The sequence below is a fragment of the Tympanuchus pallidicinctus genome, unplaced genomic scaffold, assembly GCF_026119805.1.
Source record: "Tympanuchus pallidicinctus isolate F22 unplaced genomic scaffold, pur_lepc_1.0 scaffold31, whole genome shotgun sequence".
NCBI classification, from domain to species: domain Eukaryota; kingdom Metazoa; phylum Chordata; class Aves; order Galliformes; family Phasianidae; genus Tympanuchus; species Tympanuchus pallidicinctus.
In genome coordinates, this window is record NW_026294749.1 from 2,866,180 (window position 1) to 2,885,367 (window position 19,188).

Sequence of the window (19,188 nt, forward strand, 5' to 3'; positions counted from 1 at the left end):
TTGAGCTGTGCCTGCCACGTGAGCTGGGTGAAGAAAGAAGGGCCCTACACTTAAGTCCAGTGCTGATGCCCCTCTTAACATCCACTCTGCTCTTAACATCCAAACTGCTCTTCTGGTAGGAGACCTCTGAAAGGAGCCTGCAGCGAATGAGCTTCTGGGGAGAGGTTTGTGTCTCCTCATGCAGCTTTTTTGCTCCAGAGCCCTGCCTTGTCTCACATCCCCACTTTGAATAAGGCAAGGAATGTGAGCCCTCCACCACACCTCTAGCTTTCAACATTTGCTGAGCCTGTTTGTCTATTATTTTTTTTTTCCCCTGTGACTTTTGAGATTGTAATCTTGGCAAGGTAGGGACTGCCTCCTCTTCTGTGTTTCTATACCATCTAGCTTCTGGTTGTGTCCAGGATCTTGGGCTGATGTGCTAACAATGAATAAGCACAATTATCTGGGGGGTTCTCTTCATGGATTGCTCTAAAATGGATTGAGCTGGAAATGTACCAGTTCCTTTGGAAGAGGAGGGCTTACAGTAACCACTTGATTAAAACAATCGCTCTCTGCAGGGATGAACGCAGGTGTTGCTTTCAGTGATGTTTGTCACAGATTTGCATACAGTGAATAGCACACCATGTCCCTCTTTCTTCTAAGTTTAGGGGATGGCAGCAGCCGTCTAAACCTCTTTGAAGAAAAAGATGACACAGAGTTTTCTTGCTGACCTGCAGCAAAGGTGTACTCTCGAGGTGTGCCTGCTTTTCAATTTGCCTACCTATATGAATTCTAAATGTAGCAGCTTCATGCAGTTATTTCATTTCAGAGGTCCCCTCCAAGTGTCTCATCCTGACCTCGTATGGCTGCGTGGCACGCAGTAAATCAGTACAGAAATCCATCTCTGAATCTCTTCTTCTTCATTTTTTTTTCCAAATTCTGCTTTTCCTTTCAAACGAGGCCAGCTCCTCAAGCCATTAGGCTGAATTGCATCAGCTGTGGCTCTGGCTTGGGGAAATTAAAGGTGAACACCTGTGCCAGCTCAGCATCACCACAGTGCATGAGCACGTAGAAGTTAAGTCACTGGAAAGCGAACAAGGCTGGAGCCTTAGTGGTGCTGGTGGATCAGGTGCGTGCTATGTGCTAAGTAGTGTCCTTGGGAGAGCTGCTTCTTTGGGCAGCCTCAGCGGTGAGATTGGTTTCTTATTCTGTTCAGTTTGAAGACTGGCCGTTATAAAATGTGGCATTTGGTGGCATGGTTGTTGGGTTCGGGGGATTTTTTTCAGAACTAAGTATATGCATCTTCAGAATAATGTTATCTCTTCTAGTATGGTTCCCACTGAAGTGAATGGAAATGTCCCTATTAACTTTAAAACGCAATTTCCTCCACCTTCTCCTTCGTAAAAGACTTAATCAAACATGTTTAGTGGAAACCTACGAGAGCTGTCTAATGACTGACTTGCTTTGCCCAGGGAAAAATGTAACCATAAACTGAAACATGATGCTGAAAACCAAGTTTAGTAGAAAGTGTTTAGTCTAGAGCTAGATGAATGATGGAAACGTGTATTTGTGAATAATTTATTTGACAATTGGTGTGAGGGGGGGAAAATGATCAAGTTCTCTACTCGTTTGTCTTTGCCTATCTACAAAACTGGCTGAACGATGCACAAACAAATTGCTAATATTTATTCAGAAGCAGAGAGGTTAGCTTTTGTCAAAGGCATTTTTAGCGGAGACTTGGACTACTCCCAGATCAGCTTAATTTTCTTGTGTTTTTTTGCATAGTAAACAAAGGAAGTTGTTCTATTAGTTACTAAATCCAGTATGAATATGCATTTTGCCAGCGATGTTCATGTTCTATTGCAAATCTTACACTGTGAGGACTGCAAATATTGGAGCATGGTCTTCCTGGCTGTGGCCAATGTACCAAGACTTGAGTGAGCTCAGCAAGCTACATCTTATAGGTTGTGCCCACTTGCATCCCCTCCTTGGAGGAGTTCTTTGCTGGAACCTTTCACAGCAGGAGTGCTGTGGATGGCACGATGCACAAGGCTGAATGAGGAGAAGCTGCACCACTTAAGAAGGTGTGTTCTGCGATCAGGAAGGCTGCCATCTCCATATATGATGACACAAACAGTTGCTGATTGCCAGACAGAAGCTGCTCATTAATTATTTTTCCTCTTGGTGAGAGAGGAAATGCAGCCAAATGGCGGAGGCTCTGAAGAGCTGGCTTTATTAGCTTGACCTGACAGCAGTGCAGAGGTGTTTTGCTTGGGGACAGAATCTACATTTTGCCTTGCAATTTAGTGAGCTTGTCTGCATCACCTCCTACACTTCCTCCTACCTTTGCCTTCCCCTGTGACACACCCAAGCTTCTCTCTCAGTAGTCCTTCATCCTGTGCCACCTTTGCACCTTCTGCCATACCACCAAATGTGCTTTAAAATTCTAGAATAAATATGTTTTTAGTGTTTTTTTTTTTTTTTTAATGTATTTTTTCAATAACATAAAATGAAGATGTAAGAACATGGCTCTTCTTGCAAACCGTCTCACTGATCCCAGATTTTGTGCTGTTGCTGTCAGTAGGTTTTGGATTAGGCAAGAACTTGCTCCATGAGTTCCCAGATATGTGCCAGGCACCTGCAAGCCCCCTGGGAGCCTGGAGGAGCTGCAGTAAATGAATAACTGTAACCCAGGCCCTCTCAGCCTGCTACCTGCCCACACCTCCTCTGTGCGCTATCAGCTGCAGCAATCACCTCTGCTTATCTCCTCTGAGGGGGATAAGTGCAGTCTTCAGGTGCTTGCTTCACCTGAGTCCTTTATATTTGGGTGGAAATAACCTTCTTCGTGGCTTCAGCTCCGTATGCCCAAGAGTACAAAAGGAAAAGCAAAGTGGGTCCTCTTGCACCACAGGTATCATTTAGTGGATGTGGTGGTGATGGGCTCATGGTTGGACTGGATGGTCTTAGAGGTCTTTTCCAACATTCTGAATCTGATTTGATGCTTTCTCTAAGTTTCCATAGCAGAAGCTGTCTTGCAGTGAAAGAAAATGGGCAATAGTGACGCTTTTCCTTAGGATGTGGGGCCTGCCTGAAGTGAGGCTCAAACTGCTTGGGATTAGTGGAGGGTGAGGGAGCCATGGTGAGGTGCTGAGAGTCAGTGCTGCTCCTCCCGGAGCCAGAGGCATCTCAGGTGATCAGCACGTAGAGCAATAAGCTCTGACAGAGGAGCCCTGGTAAGAGCTCCGTTTAATTTCACTGTGGTATGTAGCACTCCAAGAAACCTCCCCGACTCGGTCCTTTTCCTTCAAGCATAACTCCTTATCAAGGTTATTGGCAGCAATTCACTTACAGAAAGGAGCAGCTGTCATGGTATTCCCACATACAAACATGGAAAAACAACCCCTCCCTGCTTTCGGTACAGCGATGTTATGTAGTAAGAATAATTACAATATTTAACACTTGTATCTGCACTTTTAATCTTCAAAGCACTTAACGAGTGCTAGCTACAGGTAATTGTAGCTGCAGAGTGATGGGTCTGTTTGCAAAAAGGGAAGAACTGTGTGCACCCCTGCTCCAGCAGCCCTGTGCACAGGGAGCAAGCCAACACAGGCTCAGTGACAGGGACCTCTTGGGTCCCAGGGATGCTTTTTTCCACTGCTTGTCACCACCGTCCTGCCAGGGGTCACTGACTCTGGGTGTGCAGGTGGAGTTGCTCAGGTTGAGCTTCCCCATCCCGTTTCAGTCCCAATGGACTGACTATATGGCCAGCTGTTCTATGTGACCCGGTTGGACTATATGACTGACTCTATGACTTGGCTTGTTTGGAGTGGAGCTGATGAGGGATGAGTGGCTCAGTGGGCAGAGCTGGGAAAGCAGTGACTGCTGGCAGAAAATAAGGTGACAGTGAGAGGCTTGCAGGAGGTGTGTATCTGAGAAAGGGAGGCAAGCCCATGCTGATTCCTCCTTCTCTGAGTCTGTCTCCCCATCCTGAGGAACTTGGCATGGGCTTGGCATTGGCCCCAGTGTAAAAGGTGTTATTTGTTTCCTCGTCATGTTCATGTGGCTTTTGGCTCACACTGGAAGGAACAGCAGCACTTATCCTGTCTTCTCTCTCCCTTAGCTTTCTTACAAAGTCTGCTTATCTGAAAACATTCAGGTAAAGCTCTCTCTGCTTAGAGTTGGAAATGGGATTGGTGGATGTGAAATGTGTCGTCAGAGCACAGAGCTTGCAGCGTATTGCTGCCTGCACCTGGGAAGCCAGAGAACAGCCCTGCACGGGGCATCCTGGCCATCCAGCTCAGCACCTTGCCTTCACAGGCAACAAACCTCTGTATTTATTAACCTAGACTATTCCCAGGCAAATAAATGACGTTTGTGTTGGATGAGATGTTTGTGAGAGGTCCCTTCCAGCCTCCTCTATGTGCTGACCGTTCTGTTTAGATAACTTTGAGGCCCATGTACCTTGCAATTTGATTTTAAACAAAAGCAAATCCAACTCCAACTGCTGGAACTTTTGTTTTCCCTGGAAATCACACTCTTATCTGTGCAGTATGAGTAACTGTTCTTCCTGCTGTTTAAGAGGAAAAATAAGGTACTACATACAGTACAGTAATGACAGTACATTAAGAGGAATTGGTTACTCCCAAGTGGTTAGCTTGCATTCAGTTTTATTTTAGCTGTTTATTCACGTTATCGTTTTTCCCCTTGAGGATTGTTATGGGGGGGAAAAAGGATTGTGAAACTCTGAGCTAGTTCTCTCTTGTGCTGCAGCTTCATTATTATGCATGTGACTCTGGGAAATAAAACCTCTGCTTCGTGAAAATATACCCCATTAATGTGCTGTTTCTGTCCCTTTGATTTGTGAAGTTCAACCACATAGCTGGTAGTTAAGAAATGGATTACACTTTTCTTTTGAAGGCCCCTGTCCTGAAATTAATTGATAAGAATCTTGCTGTTCTCTTAAAAAGAAGTGGGGGGGGGGGGGGGGGAAGAGGAAATAAAGGCAAAATAGAAACGATAAGCCTTCTAGGCCTTGTTGTTCCAGAGGAAAGCATCCCATCAGGCTCAATTCCCAGCTTTCCTGAGACACGAAATAAAAAATGGTCTGGAAAGAAACACATGCGCAAACCAACCTCAGAGGTTAACCTCACGACTCTGGAGTTCCTACTCCTTCCTGAGGCCTCAGACATTGCTGTTGGCAGGGCTGTGCAAGGGGTCAGCTCCCAGAGCCAGCCGCTTCCAGGAGCGCTGCCCGGGACAAGCTCAGTGCTGGGGAGCTGGGGCTGCTGCCTGCACTGCTTTGCAGGGCCGGGAAAATAACCTGAAATCCTCTCCTTTCTTTGTGCAGTTCCAATTAAATGCAATCAATTGCTCCATCAATCTTTTGCTCTTAATAAAGTCAGTTATCTTTTTCCTTCTCGTTCCCCTCCAGGTTTCTGAACAATTGTTCAGACAGACACAACAAGCAGCTTTTGTAAAGGAAGAGTGTAGGCGTTTCCTTTGGCTGTTTTCACTTTCTGCCTATTATGTTATGCTCCGCACCCTCCCCGAATCCTAATCATATACAATAAGTGTTCTAGGAGTCCTTTTTTTTTTTTTTTTTCCATCCAACTGGCATGGATTGAGTACCCTAATTTGATAGCAAAATCATGCCAAAACATTTGAGGTAGGGGGGAGGAGAATAGACGTTTTGTCATCTTTGTGTTGCTGATGAGTCAGACTGTTTAAACTAAGGAAAGGTTTGAAAAAGGGAAGGGAAATGCTCCACAGCCTTATCTACTCCAACATTAATTTGGGTAGAAGGTAGGAGTGGAGGAAGTCTGAGTAAATCTGTTCCTTATTCAAGTTGTCTGTAGGTGGTTACTGCCATCTGTGAGATGAGGGGGGATGCACTGAATTGTTGCCCACTGTGGTGACAGTGAGGAAGAGTGACATATGTGCTTTCCTTGGTTTGTGCATGTGCTAAAGCCACACTTGCTTGATGTGTGTGTGTGTAAAAAAAACCACCAGTACTGGTTGCAGCTGCACTGCTCTAACTACCCTGCGTTTCCAGGTGGGAGAACGCTGCAGCTGTGCAAAGCATATTTGTACCTAAGTAAATCTGCCCATAGGAGGGTTAGTCCTGTTCAGCTTTCTTGGCTTACAAACGAGCTGTCCTGAACTGACATGGTCACGCAACCACAAAGATTGTACGTGGGTCAGGCCATGTCTGGAGGCAGGGCTGGATGTTCCCCTCTGAAGTGGGTGAGAAGGTTATGGTGAGCCTGTACTGTGCGACTTATGGGAGAAAAAACCAAAAAGGTGCAGTCAGGAGAAGGGTGAGTGACCTGGATGGGAAGAAGAGGCAAAGGGTATGGTGCTGCAGAAAGTGCCAACAGCACAGCCTTACTTAAACTTTACCTAGGCTTGCCCGCGTGTTGATTTTAGTATAAGGATGGTCAAGTCAGGCCTCTGTGCTTAAAGGACAAGAGAGGGGAAATGTCAAGAAAGTGCAGTTACCTCACTGTGAAAAGCAAACAAACTGAGTTAGTGGGAAACCCGGTGTCCTGGGGGAGCTGCTGGAAATCGTGTTACGTAAGGGAGCATTTGCACTGCAGCGGCTCTCGCACACGTCACCAAACACAAGCTTGGCCCTGTGCTTGCCACAGCCCCGTGGGCACTGTCCACAGAGCATGGAGCGAGTTGTGCAGCCCTGTGCATTGCTGCCAGTCTCTGAGAACACTGGCTTGGAGCTAGCTCAGATGGACCTACCCTGGTTGCAGTTGCTGTGGTGCACATGTTCCCTGGGAAGTTCAGAAAAGAGTAAAACCCAGACAAATATGCTAAAGGTGATAATGTGGTAATGAGAGGGAAGTGCTACCTTAGCTGAAGCGCTGTTTTCAGCTCTGTTTTTGAGGATAGCCTTGCTGGAAGGCGAGGAGTTGAGGGAAAAGTTTGTTCATCTTGTTATCTAGCCACTTCACACCCTTGTCACAGTCCCTGGCTGGTGCTGGGGAAGGCAGGTCCTCTCCAGCACATTTTGAAGGATGGATCCTGAATAGAAGTGGTTCTGAGGTGCTGTTATGGTGGCAGAGGCCTGCCAAGTGCTGAAATTTCTTGTGGCTGCCCCTCTGTTTGGCTTCAGGAATGGAGAAGCCATGCAGGAGCCGATTGCAAGCCAAGAGGCTATCTCCTTGCACTGGGGTGATCCTCCCTTGGCTGGGTCTCCTGGCCTCAGGGCTGTTTGTGTTGTGAGGATGGCACAAAGCAGCCGTACTTCAGGGAAGGATTGGGGCCCAGGCCTTATCTCACTTTGATTATATTAAATAATCTATCTGTCTGCCACGTTATTTACATAACTCTTATTTAAATAGTTTTACATCAGACACACTGAATCATGAGACTGAAAGTCTAGACGATGCTTGCTAGGCTCAGCCTGCCCTTGGCCCTGCCGCGCTGCCGTTTTTCTTCTTCCTCCCTCCAGGACTGCCCTGCACAGCACTCGGTCCATAGACAGAAGCTGTTCCAGGGGTTCAGGGTGAACAAAACCCAACTAGATGGGGTGAAGGAGAAGAAATAGGGGAGCGGGATGGAGTTGCTTGCCTGATCTTACCAGGTCAGCTCTGGGTATGCTGCAGAGCAGAGATTGTTGTCTAGATGAATGTAGGGAAGGGCTTCGCTCCTGAGCCTACCCTCCAGGAAGCTGCTGTGGGAGATATTTCACTTCGAGAGGAGTGGACAGGTATAGGGTTACCGAGTGCTCAGCGGGCTCAGGGGTGAGAGTGAAAGCCGGGAGTCGGGAGGGAGCAAGCAAAGTAAAGAAGACATTTGTCATCGGAGAGAAAGCCAAGGAAACACGTTTGTTTCCCTAGGTTCTCTCCAAAAAGCACGTTATAAATTACTAATCGTTCACAAAAGGCCTGTGTTACAGCATGCTTGACAACCCATCCGTCCCTCCCGAAGGCACACACTGTGTCACGCCCCGCTGCCGTGAGCTCCGCCGCGGAGCTGCACCGCAGACCGCCTCGGATCGCGATACAGCTGCGAGGCGCCGGGGCGGCGTGGAGCAGCAGCGCCACCCTGCGGCTGCCACGGGCAACGCAGAAACGGGCTGCTATCCGAGGAACCATCAAACAGCAACACTTTTTTTTTTTTTCCTTTTTTTTCTTCTCCCCCCTTTAAAAAAAAAAAAAACAAACAACTTTTTGTCATTTTCTGTTTTTTTTTTTCTTCTTTTTTATTCCTTGAATCATAGAATCAGAGAATGGCCTGGGTTGAAAAGGACTACAATATCATCTAGTTTCAACCCCCTTGCTATGTGCTGGGTCCAACCACTAGACCAGGCTGCCCAGAGCCACGCCCAGCCTTCTACTTAAGCCGCTAGCAATCCATACAGTAACTTAGCTTGCAAGCTTAGGGACCCCCTGGCAGCAAGGTGCAGCAAAGAAGTGTGTGCTCCTAAATTGAAGAGCAGCAGGATGCAGCGCTGTGCTTTGCACATGCAACTCAATGTGTTTTGCAAAGGTCAGTCTTTCTACTCTCAGTTTACAGGTGTAGAAAATGAGGCATGAGGTACTGCAGCAGGTACTGTAACCAATAGTACCTACTTTGAACCATAAATTAAAAGAGGGGAGGCTTAGGTGAGATATTAAGAAGAAATTCTTTACTCAGAGAGTGTGAGGCACTGGCAGAGCTGCCCAAAGAAGCTGTGGGTGCCCCATCCCTGGAGGTGTTCAAGGTTGGATGGGGCCCTGGGCAGCCTGAGCTGGTGGTGGCAGCCCTGCCCAGAGCAGGGGTTGTAACTGGGTGGGATTTGGGGTCCCTTCAAACCTAATCTATTCTAGGATTCTGGGTGTACTGCAGCAACAGTACAGACAATCTGAAAATGAGACCTGGCCTCTCAAGATGAGCTCTCAGAGCACTGATACCTTTGAGATGAGCAGATACTTTTGCAAAAGATCGAGGAGCCAAGTTAATTCAGTGGAGTTAAATCACACTGGCATGCCTGTTGGTAGAAAAATTCCTATACGTTCCTAAGAGGATGGCCCAGGTTTGCTGTCTCCTGCTCTAGCTGCCAAGCTGCGCTGCCTCCTTTCAGCAACTGGCTGTTGTGAAAGAGGAACTTGCTGTTCTGCAGGGTCTGTTTCCCAATAGGGAGGCTCAAAGGGTGGAATTGTTATTGTGGAGACTGAGGAATTACAAGCACACACACACACACACACACCCCATTCTGATTTCTGCAAAAGGAAGTTGTAAGTTCAAAAGTGAGGATAGGAGCAGCTGAGGTGATCCTACCTGAAAGCAGGGCAGGATGTGATTGACACCTCTGGGCTGATTCAGCATGCAGGCACGGCACGAGGTGTGTTGAAGTTATTTTAAGGTGCTGTGGCCTGCCTGAAGGCATCACAGAGTTCGGACGCCCCACCAAATAGATGTGACTCCCCAGGGGAGGGGGTGATCTTCTGATAGCCACACCTTCCCCATTTGCTGCCTGGGAGCAATTGAGTGTGTGTGTGTGTATATATATATATATAAAGGCTTTATTGACAGAGAAAAATGAATAATTTGTACTGGAGGAACACAAGGGTCATTGTTCCTCTTCTGCAGCGTGACTCATCTGGATCAAGCTGTCTGTTTGGTATATCTACTAATGTGGCAATGTGGAAAAGCTAACCCATAAGTGCTTCTTTTGTTTCCTAAAAAACAATCCCTGGGTGCCTTTTGGTATTTTTCAGTTTTTCTAAGCCTGCCATGTATTGGAACGAGAAGAGCACAGGCACTTTCTTGGCAAATCTTCCATAACTTTTTCTGTTCCACCCATACACAGTGCCTTCTTTTTCTGGATTTGCAAAAGAAGTGCTTTACACACCTCCAAAGTGAGAGGAAACCTTGCCATGAGCCTGAAGTTGAGCGCAGTGTCATGCACTGGGCATGCATGGTCCAGCATGGATCCCAGCAGTCTGGACCCGAGTGTCACCTGCCCTGACCCCATCCATCACTGCTCAGCAGAGGATGCCAGCCTCACCCCGTGCACCCTCTTCCCCCCCCAGCTGCTCTTTTCTGCCTACCATTGCCCTGAGTGGGCAATTCAGCAGTGCATGTGGACTCCCTCAGATCCCCTCCCTTGCACAGCTGCTGTGTCCTGCCCGTTTGTCACAGATGTATTGCCCCATGTGTGATGCATCTGGGGAGCACTCTGCCCGCAGAGGAAGGATGACATTCATCCCTTGGCATAGGAATGCTTCTGAGAGTTTTTTTTTTTCTCTCTCTTTTTGTGCTTATTTATTTATTTATTTATTTAAGGTACCTGACTTAGCCCTTAAGTATTAATCAGAAGCAGGCTAGTATGCAAATAAATCTACTACCCCCAATTAGGAAAATAATAAAAAAAAAAAAGACTTGAGAGAAGGCACTTATCTCAGCACTGCTTGGGTAGCTGGAGCAGCTGCGAGAGAGCTAATAGCAGGGTTGAAACTAGACTTGCCAGCAATTTCATTCTTGGCCAGACAGTCAATTTTTTCATGCTTTTGTCTGGCTGTCTCTCTGTAGGGCTGCACAAGGAGAGCAGTTTTACTTTCTTTCATTGCTGTATGTATATTTTTCTGCTGAATTCATCTATGACTGCCATAATAACTCAGTGGCACTCTGTTTCCAAGGAAGCTTGAATGACTGAGTAATGAAGATGAATCAGGATTCCAGAAAAAGGGAAAATCCTCCTTTTGCACGCAGTGCAAGCCCAATAACCTGCTTCTGCCAACCCATCTTACAAAATTAAAAAAGAGGCCTTCATTTGTACCTTCCCATTTCCCTGTGAGTCCAGTGAAAGGATTTTTTGTATTGCCTGCTGTTGCCTGCACTCTCTGTGCCCCTTCTGCTGCAGGAAGTGGGCAGAGTGGCAGTTTTCAATAGGAACTCATTTCACATCCCTATGTGCCTGTTGGTAGAAAAGGTCACGCTCTCTGCGCTTCGCTCCGGCTGGGATCCTCCTTTGGACAAAGGTGATGTGTCTCAGAGTGCCTTTGGCTTGGCAGGAGCCTTTATGAAAATACCACAAGTTCAGACAATGCTGGTTACGAGGAGCACACGGCGCGTCGTACGTGGGAGGATTGGTGCAGAGTTTCCAGTAAAAATGAAGTGACTTAGAAAGCTCTTCTTCACCCCGGTGCATCTCAGGAAGCGTATTTGGTATCTGTGTGTCTGGGGGAGCATGGGGTACACTGTGTGTTCGGACATGTCTGACTGAAGGTCTTGGGAATCACTTAGCTCCTCGCTAGCATGCAGCGCAGGTTTCAAAGTGTCTCAGAGTATTCTTTTGCATCCAGTGAAAGCCTGCCTCGGATTTTAAGCATTACAGGGGCCAGAGTTTCGTCTGCTCTGAATCAGGGGAAGGTGGTGGTGCTATGTCAGTTTGGGACAGCTAAGAGGTTGGCCTTCCACTGTCCCAGTGCTGCAGCACAGTGCAGGCAGAAGGTATGAGGACAGCCTGCAGAGCACAGTTGCTCTGCTGTTGCCATGCAGTTTTGTCAGCTGTTCGGGCAAAGTGAGGATGCTGCTGCCATGAGACAATTTCAGGCTGTTGCCAAAAGCTGTTTTGTGTCTCTTGGAGACTTTGTCTGTCACGTTTGAGGCCATCTATTTCCAGCTCTGCTCCTTGTCAGTAAAAACGAGGTTGCTGCTTATTCCCTCTTTCTCTGGCCTCTGCACATTCAGCAAGAAGGGGAAGGCTGCTCCCAGATTTGCTTATTCGTTCTATGCTACCTCTGAGCTTCAGAAAAGCTCAGGGATGTTCTGTGTTCCTATCAGCAGGTCCTAAGCAGCTAATGGGAGACTTGGAGAAGAATGGCCTCCAAAAGTGGAGGTAGGTGGCTTCAGGGGATGAAAGCCACTTTTCACCTGCTGACTATCCCACCCTGCCCTTAGTGGTAATCCCCTGGGACTCAAGTGCCTGGCTGAATCTCTTTGGCTTTTGCACTCTCAGCATGGGCATTTTTGAACTCACTGTTTGACTGATAGTTGAAAGTGTATGTCCTATTTGTTGTGAGGAAAAACACAACAGAACTAAGAGGAAAAAAATTTCAGCTTTGTTTCTAAAGATCAATAGCATAAGATTTTAACTTCATAGCCATTTGCTGTTCATCCCTCAGCTGGGTCAAGTCTCCTCATTATGTACCTACTGGAAATGTAATGGTGCTCTGCTCATTTGTGTCAGCTGGCTCTACAGCTTGCCACTTGTTTCTCCTAGATTGACCCATAAAACCCTATGTGGGCTGGGATTTGACAGTCCAAGATAACACACTTGACTTCTTGAGGTAGTCTTTCTTCTAATGGCAATCAGCTGACCAAGTTAAAGTACTCTGATTCTTACCTGCCTGTCTGCCTTCCTCTACTGATGAAGAATGTAAGGTGCTCTGTCCCTGGTTGTCCAAAGGCAAGGCTGGATCAAGCTCTGGGCAACCTGATCTTGTCCCTGTTCATTGCAGGAGACTTGGATTAGATGGCCTTCATGAGTCCCTTGCAACCGTAAGGATTCTATGATTTTATCATTTTGAGGCTGGAGCCAGGAGTGTGATGCCAAAGATTTTGGAAGGTCCACCCTCAGGGAGCTGTGACCTCTGCTTATATAAGCTGTATGTCTGTGCTCCAATGCCCCTCATTTGCTACTACCTCCCTCTCTTGTGAGATTGATCTAAAATAAAAATACACACTTATTTGTAAAGAGTTGTCTAATTTTGGCGGTATGTTAAGGCTTTGAGTGACTTTTTTCTTCAGTTAAGTTCCCAAGAGATGGGGCACAAATCTATGACCCTGAGGACTCAGCTCTTTTGGTGAAGTCAAACAAAACTCTGAGAAAGGCTAAGGGCATAAGTGCTATTTTCATCCATTACATGAGCTCCTTAAGAACTTTGAAAAGTTCATTCTATGTCCAAATTAATAATGCAGTGCTTGGCCCACAGCAAGGAGGCCAGCAGCAAACAGACAAACCCAATCTGGGCTATGATTTCACTGAGGTCATGTTAATCTGAAAAATGGATGAGTATGACTCTGTTTCACATACCAAGTTGTCTTCCAGCACTGCAGATGTACCTCTGTGTTGGAGGATTTCAGTGGCCAGGAGTCCTCTCCATCTTCCCTTTTCTCCCCCTTCATCTATTCGTGGCCTCCCACAGGCAGCACAAAGGTGAAAGAGGTGCCTCTGTCTTGAGTGTGGACATGCCCTAAATGTTCCTGGAGCTCTATTCCAGCTGAAGTTGTTCCCTGACTTAAATCTTGTCTTCTTTTCCATTCTCATTGTGACAATCAGGTGCTGAGAATAAGACTGCATTTGGAGGTGGCCAGTAACTATACACTCTTTTTTTGCTGTTGTTCCCTCTGAGTATAGAGCTAGAGGGAATGCATCTCTTGCAGTCAGCTTTGTCTTTTAATGCTTGATTTTGACACAAAGGATATGCATTTTATTCCTTAGTTTAGCATCTGTTCTAAAGCTATTGCTCTGTGTTTTGCAACTAGTATTCTCTGCAAAGAGCTGCATCTGTTGCTGTTTTCAACTGCAGTTTACTACCTACTTCGGGGACGTCCCTCTCAGTTTTCCAGAAGATATACTTAAGAACTGCAGTCAAAATGGATTGGTTCAGTCAAGCTCTGCAATTTAAACTGTTTGACTTCTCTGGTGCAACACACTAAGGTTGAGATGTAGATAAGACTAGAGGTTGCACTGTGGATGGCACAGTGTGAGCTGATATTAGATTCAGAATGACTGTAAAGTCAGATACAATTATGAGCTTCTTGTGCAAGATCTTTGCTGGTAGACAATCCAGTGTTGAAAGAATCACTCCTAATTTGCAATGAAGTAAGGAAGATCAGAGCAGCCATTTTGTCTGCCATATTTGTTGTTCCATGTGTAATTCCACAGGCCTCAGAGGGAAGATCTGCACCCTTAAAATGTTTATTGAAAGCTACATTCAGCAGTGGTTTCCTTCTAAACTTGGCTATGGGTTAGGAAGCAAATTCTGAATGTCATTCACCAAAGTATGTTATTAAAAACTGTGTGTTTATACTGAGAAGTACTTGTGGGTGAAGCACTCCTGAAGAATTTTAGCAAACCTCAGAAGTAACTTTAAGACCAAAGACATTGCGCTGAAGAATGCATTCAGGTATATTTTCCTACCTATCACAAGCAGATTGGATAAAGGCAAATATACTTATCTGGCTCAGCATGCTCTAAGAAGAAGTGGGTATGAATGCTGAGAATGTACCTTTTTGCCTTCCAATACAAAGGATGCAATCTGAACTCTTTTTAGCTTTGCTGCTTCTCCATTCTGGGACACTGTTGTATAATCAGTCACACTGGAAAAAAACAGATGCTGAGACTGAGGCTATACTACATAGTAAATCTAAGCATGCCTGATAGCCTTTCTTGGCCTGGGAACAAAATTGTCTTTGCTAGTAAACTGCTAGCTTGTTCTCTGATGTGAGCGTGGTCCTTTGAGGCTGCCACTTGCTCTGAACAATTCTGGGGCCTGATTTGGCAACTGGAGAATGCCAGGGACCATACTCAGTAGGCAGCTTGCTTGCTGCTACCCTGCTTAAGAGGCTGGTAGGCTGTGCTTTACCAGCTGGCCTGAATATATGAACATATGGCAACAATGGCCAAGTTTACTGACAAAGATATAGCCTGACAGTAATCTGGCATGGGGTGTGCATGTGCAATACTGAAATTTGGCATGGAACATTCTAGCTATTCAGTGACATGTGCAGATACGTCAGTTGAACTCCTGGGCTTTCATGACATGCTACCTTGAAGTAGAGAGACACTGAGGGACACTGAGGTCAAATTCTACCATGCTGGGTCTTGGGAACTCTCTAATGGGGTATGTGTGGAGTTGGCCTTTGCCAGCCTAAGATACTTGTAACTGAGAACAAATGCTGCCCCTGACTCTTGTAACAGTGAAAAAGGAAAATCATAACTAGAGTGAGTGATCCATTGTTCTGTCTCATTCCTAGTGGTTTTCCTATAGGCAAGAGCAGAGCTGGGGTGCTTTGCTCATGATGCCAAGTCAAAGGCTTGACTGTGCCATGCCTGCTGAAGCACCTGAGACAGGTTGTTAAAAATACCTGAACCTGATAAAACTAAGCTCAAGACTTCTGTTCAAAATGTTCATACCTTAACTTCCATAGCTGTGCACTTTGGTCTTGAGTATTTTGAAATACTGATGTAATCTAGTCAGAATTGCATTGCTATTTTATTATGGAACAGAGTATTTTGGAGGCCTGAAGGTAAGGAAGACTGTAGTATTCACAGGTGTATTTGTTTCCAGGTAGTGCTTGGTTCAGAAAGAAGTGAATGCCTGGGGCAAGTATCTGAGCACAATTTCAAAGAGGCATTGTCATTTCTTTGGTATTGATGACACAAGGAGCCAAAGGAGCAAGACCAAGGTGAGCACAGGAGTTGCGCTGGGACAGGGAGCCTGTGTGAACTGGTAAGAAGAGATAAGGGGAATGAACTTAGCATAGATGCTACAGTGGTATTGCCTTTGTGGTATCTCACTCTTAACCAAACATTGCCTGATGCCAAACTGGAGGACCAGGATGCCAGGCTGAATATGAGAAACAAGCTATGAGCTGGTAATGAGAAGTAAGAGACTGTAGTAGGCTGCAGCCAGAGTAAGAAGGAGGCTTTGTGTGCAATTTATGGTTCAGACATTCATTTGTCATCTGTTTGGCCTTCAAGCTGAGTGGGACTGTTTCAAGTGGAGAAGATGAGGCTCAGGGGAGATCTTATTGCCCTCTACAACTGCCTGAAAGGAGGTTGTAGTGGGGTGGGTGCTGGCCTCTTATCCTGGGTAACTAGTGATAGGATGAGAGAGAATGGCCTCATATTGTACTAGGGAAGATTCATGTTGGATATTAGGAAAAAATTATCCTAAGGAGCGGTGAGGCACTGGAATGGGCTGCCCAGAGAGGTAGTGAAGTCACCATCCCAGGAGGTGTTCAAGAAATGTGCAGATGAGGTACTCTGAGGAACATGATTTAGTGGGCAATATTGGTGGTAGATGGACAGTTGGACTAGATGGTCTTAGAGGTCTTTTCCGACCTTTATCATTCTATTACTCTAAGGGACAGGGTCCATTTTCTGTGCACACACCTCAGTGATGTGCTAGGTTTACTGCAGCTCGGCAGTGACTCATGACAGCTGCAGGTCTCTGGGCTCTTGCAATAATCCACTGACCAGAAGAAGGCTTTTCCTGCGAGGAGGCTTGATTCTGTGTCTTGCACCCATGCAGACCAGACAGAAATCTCCATGAATGGCTGTGGACTAATGCTTCTGAGCTATTTTTTCTTGCATAACAGCCACTTTTTTCTAGTTCTCTCACTTCTTTTGCACATTATGTCATTTCACAAGTAAATTAACCTGGTTTGCAATAAATTATAATTTACATATGGTTCTTAAAACGCAATAAAGCAACATGGAACTGTGATCAGGATTTGTGATAATTAAATAGTTGAACTTCATTCTTCTTACAGGGCTACAGGGTCAAACTAGATGTGCAGTAGTTGTTTGAGTCTTTCTGTCATCTTTCTTGCTTTCCAGTTCAGTATTTTTCTTCTGCTGAGATCTTTATGTCTCTATGAATTTCTACACCATTTAAATACAGCATAAAGAATGGGTAATCCATATTGTGGGTGCAAGCTATTATCATGGTCCTTCTGCACATAGTGTCATCCATGATATCATCAGTTTATCCAGATGTGATAAGAAACCAGACTGCATTCTAACATATTATGAATTTGCATAATTTGAGTAATGCTTGTCTAATTCTCAAATCATTGTAAATTGATTTATGTTCTCACTATAAACTTCTTGTTTGCCCCTTCCTCCCCCAGTCTTCATGTCAACTGTGAATATAATTAATGTTTTTTTCTACTTCTGCTTCCAGATAACTGCTGAAAATTTTAAACAAACCAGAGCTCTGGCAGGACCCTGCTAGACGCTTCGTCCAAACATATCATCTTACAACTCAGATAAAAGGATCTGCTGGATTTTCTTTTGGCTGAGATAAGACATTTGTATTCATTGAAACCAATGTTAATGTGAGTAGAAAGAACTGAGATCTAAATTAGATAGATAAGTCATTAAAATGAGGTTATTTTCAAGACAGAACAGTATGAAAAATGGAGAGCGAGGGATGATTTGCATTGACTGTGGACTTTATTTCATGTTGGGTGGTGCTACCATAGTATGTGTTTGCAAGTCACTGAGTAGCAGGCAGTAGGAAGTGTTGGGTTTTGAAGACTCTTAAGTCGTCCATTCACTGAGAGCTGGAGGCAATTGGTCTGAGACATCTCCTTCTTGTCTTATTGGTGCATGCAGGAGTAAAAAGAGAACGAGAAGAAAAATAGACATCTGCCTCTCCACCAAATCAGATATGGGCTTTTATTTGGGTTTCTTTTTGACCCTCCCAACCATGTTCAGTTGACATATTTTCTGCTGCCATTTAAATATATTTGTAACAGTAAGACTTATAAAAAGAATAAATGAGACAATAAAATATATATTAAACAGTCAAATCTGGCAGATTAAAACAGTGAGGCAGTGCCCACACCCTGTCTTCACCTCACAGTCCAAAGCCACCGCTGAGTGCCTGGCAAGCTGCTCGAGTGGAAGTCACACAGAACACAGGCTTGGAAGGTTGTCCACTGCAAAGAGATGCATCTCAAAAAGGATTGCCTGTTTGGCCCTCAGATAGAGTTTTCTCCTTGTGGGAGGCAAGCTGCCTTTCATTTGTGCCTCTGTTCACATCTAATTGTGTCCTTTGCTCTGGGTCTGGTCCAAGGCCAACGGGAAGACTTTTGCTGGCTTCAGTCAGATTTTGGATCAACGTCTTTGTAGGGAATAGTTGGTAAAAAGACTGCGTGGAGGGCTATGAAGCGCTCATGCATGTTCTCTTTGAGCGTAATGGCATGCTGCTCTCTGAAGTGTTGCATGCGTGAGTACAGGGCAGAAAAAAAAAAAAAAAAAAAGGAAAAAGTGCTAAGCCAGGAGAAAGAGGGCAGGGGAACTCGATCCTGCATGAACTGGAGTGCAGCTGCATAGCCTTGAGCACTAATGTGCATAGTAGCAAAAGTGAGGCCCAAAAGGGGAACGCTTAACTAAGTGCCTCAGCAGCACTGAGAGATGCTTAAATGCATGTCTCTCCAGACATGCCTGCTGTGAGCCTGGGTGGGAGCATTAAGGGATCCTGAGATTTAGTGCTTTATGGTGAAAAGGACCAAAGCAGCGTTTAATGTGCACCTACACGCAAATCCCTGCTGGGACTGGCACCAGGACATTTCTCAGCACACGCAATGCTACGTGGCCATGGCTTTTCATGGGCTGGTGGATATTTTCTCACTTAGCAAACTCAGTGTTTCTGGAGGGGCTGATAATGTGAATTAAATTAATTTTTTTTTTTAAAAAACAGATAAATAGAGTAGGACAAACTACAGCCAAGTAAGATGCTGGGTAAATGTTTGTGTTGTATCATCAGTGGTGACGGAAAGAACCAAGAGACAAATGTGACCAGACAGTAAATATTATGGAACAAGCACTGGTGATCTCAAATATTTTGCATTTTTTCAAGGTATGAAGGGCAGCTACACACAGATGTAGAAGGAGAGCGAGGAAACACATCAGCAGGTAAGACTTCTACTTACCTCAGATCAATGGTGTATCTCAGAGTGGCAGGGTTGAGCACGGAATACATCCCCAATAGCTGCTTCTTCCTAGTAAGGAGCATATCTCTAAAAAATATTAACTGGAACCTCAGTAATGAACCCAGAAGCAAACAGTGGAAATTTCAAAGAGCATGGCACAACTGAGAATGAAACAAATTTGCTTATGGACTGAACCCAAACTGGAATTCTCCCATTCTGTGTTCAAGAAATCCATCTGGGATGCTTAAAGACAGCTGCCACAGACAGCAGGAAGAGTGAACTTCCTTTCCCCAGGCCCAGGGCTCACATGGTCCTTAGCCCAAGGGTGTAATGAAAGCTATGGAAACTGCACTGACAAATGTGATGATGTGGAAGGTTTCCCTGACTGAGAAACTTTTGACTGTGAATGAGCTCCATGGGGAAGCCTGACTCAGGCTCCGTAGAAAATGAGAGGGAAGCCAAGCAAATATGGAAAAGAAGGGGTAAAGAAATAACTAAAGATAGCATCTGAAAGAGGGAGAAAAAATTACAAGTAAACAG

At 45.4% G+C, this 19,188-nt stretch overlaps 1 long non-coding RNA gene across 1 annotated transcript in view; it reads left to right on the plus strand.

Moving 5' to 3' along the window:
• The first annotated feature begins 1,004 nt into the window (after positions 1-1,004).
• The window catches only part of LOC128087921 (uncharacterized), a 32,510-nt gene continuing 14,326 nt past the window's right edge, over positions 1,005-19,188 (plus strand). The window contains exons 1-3 of the long non-coding RNA XR_008210074.1: positions 1,005-1,108; positions 16,893-17,046; positions 18,576-18,631. This is a non-coding gene — a long non-coding RNA (uncharacterized LOC128087921). The remainder of the gene's footprint in view (positions 1,109-16,892; positions 17,047-18,575; positions 18,632-19,188) is intronic.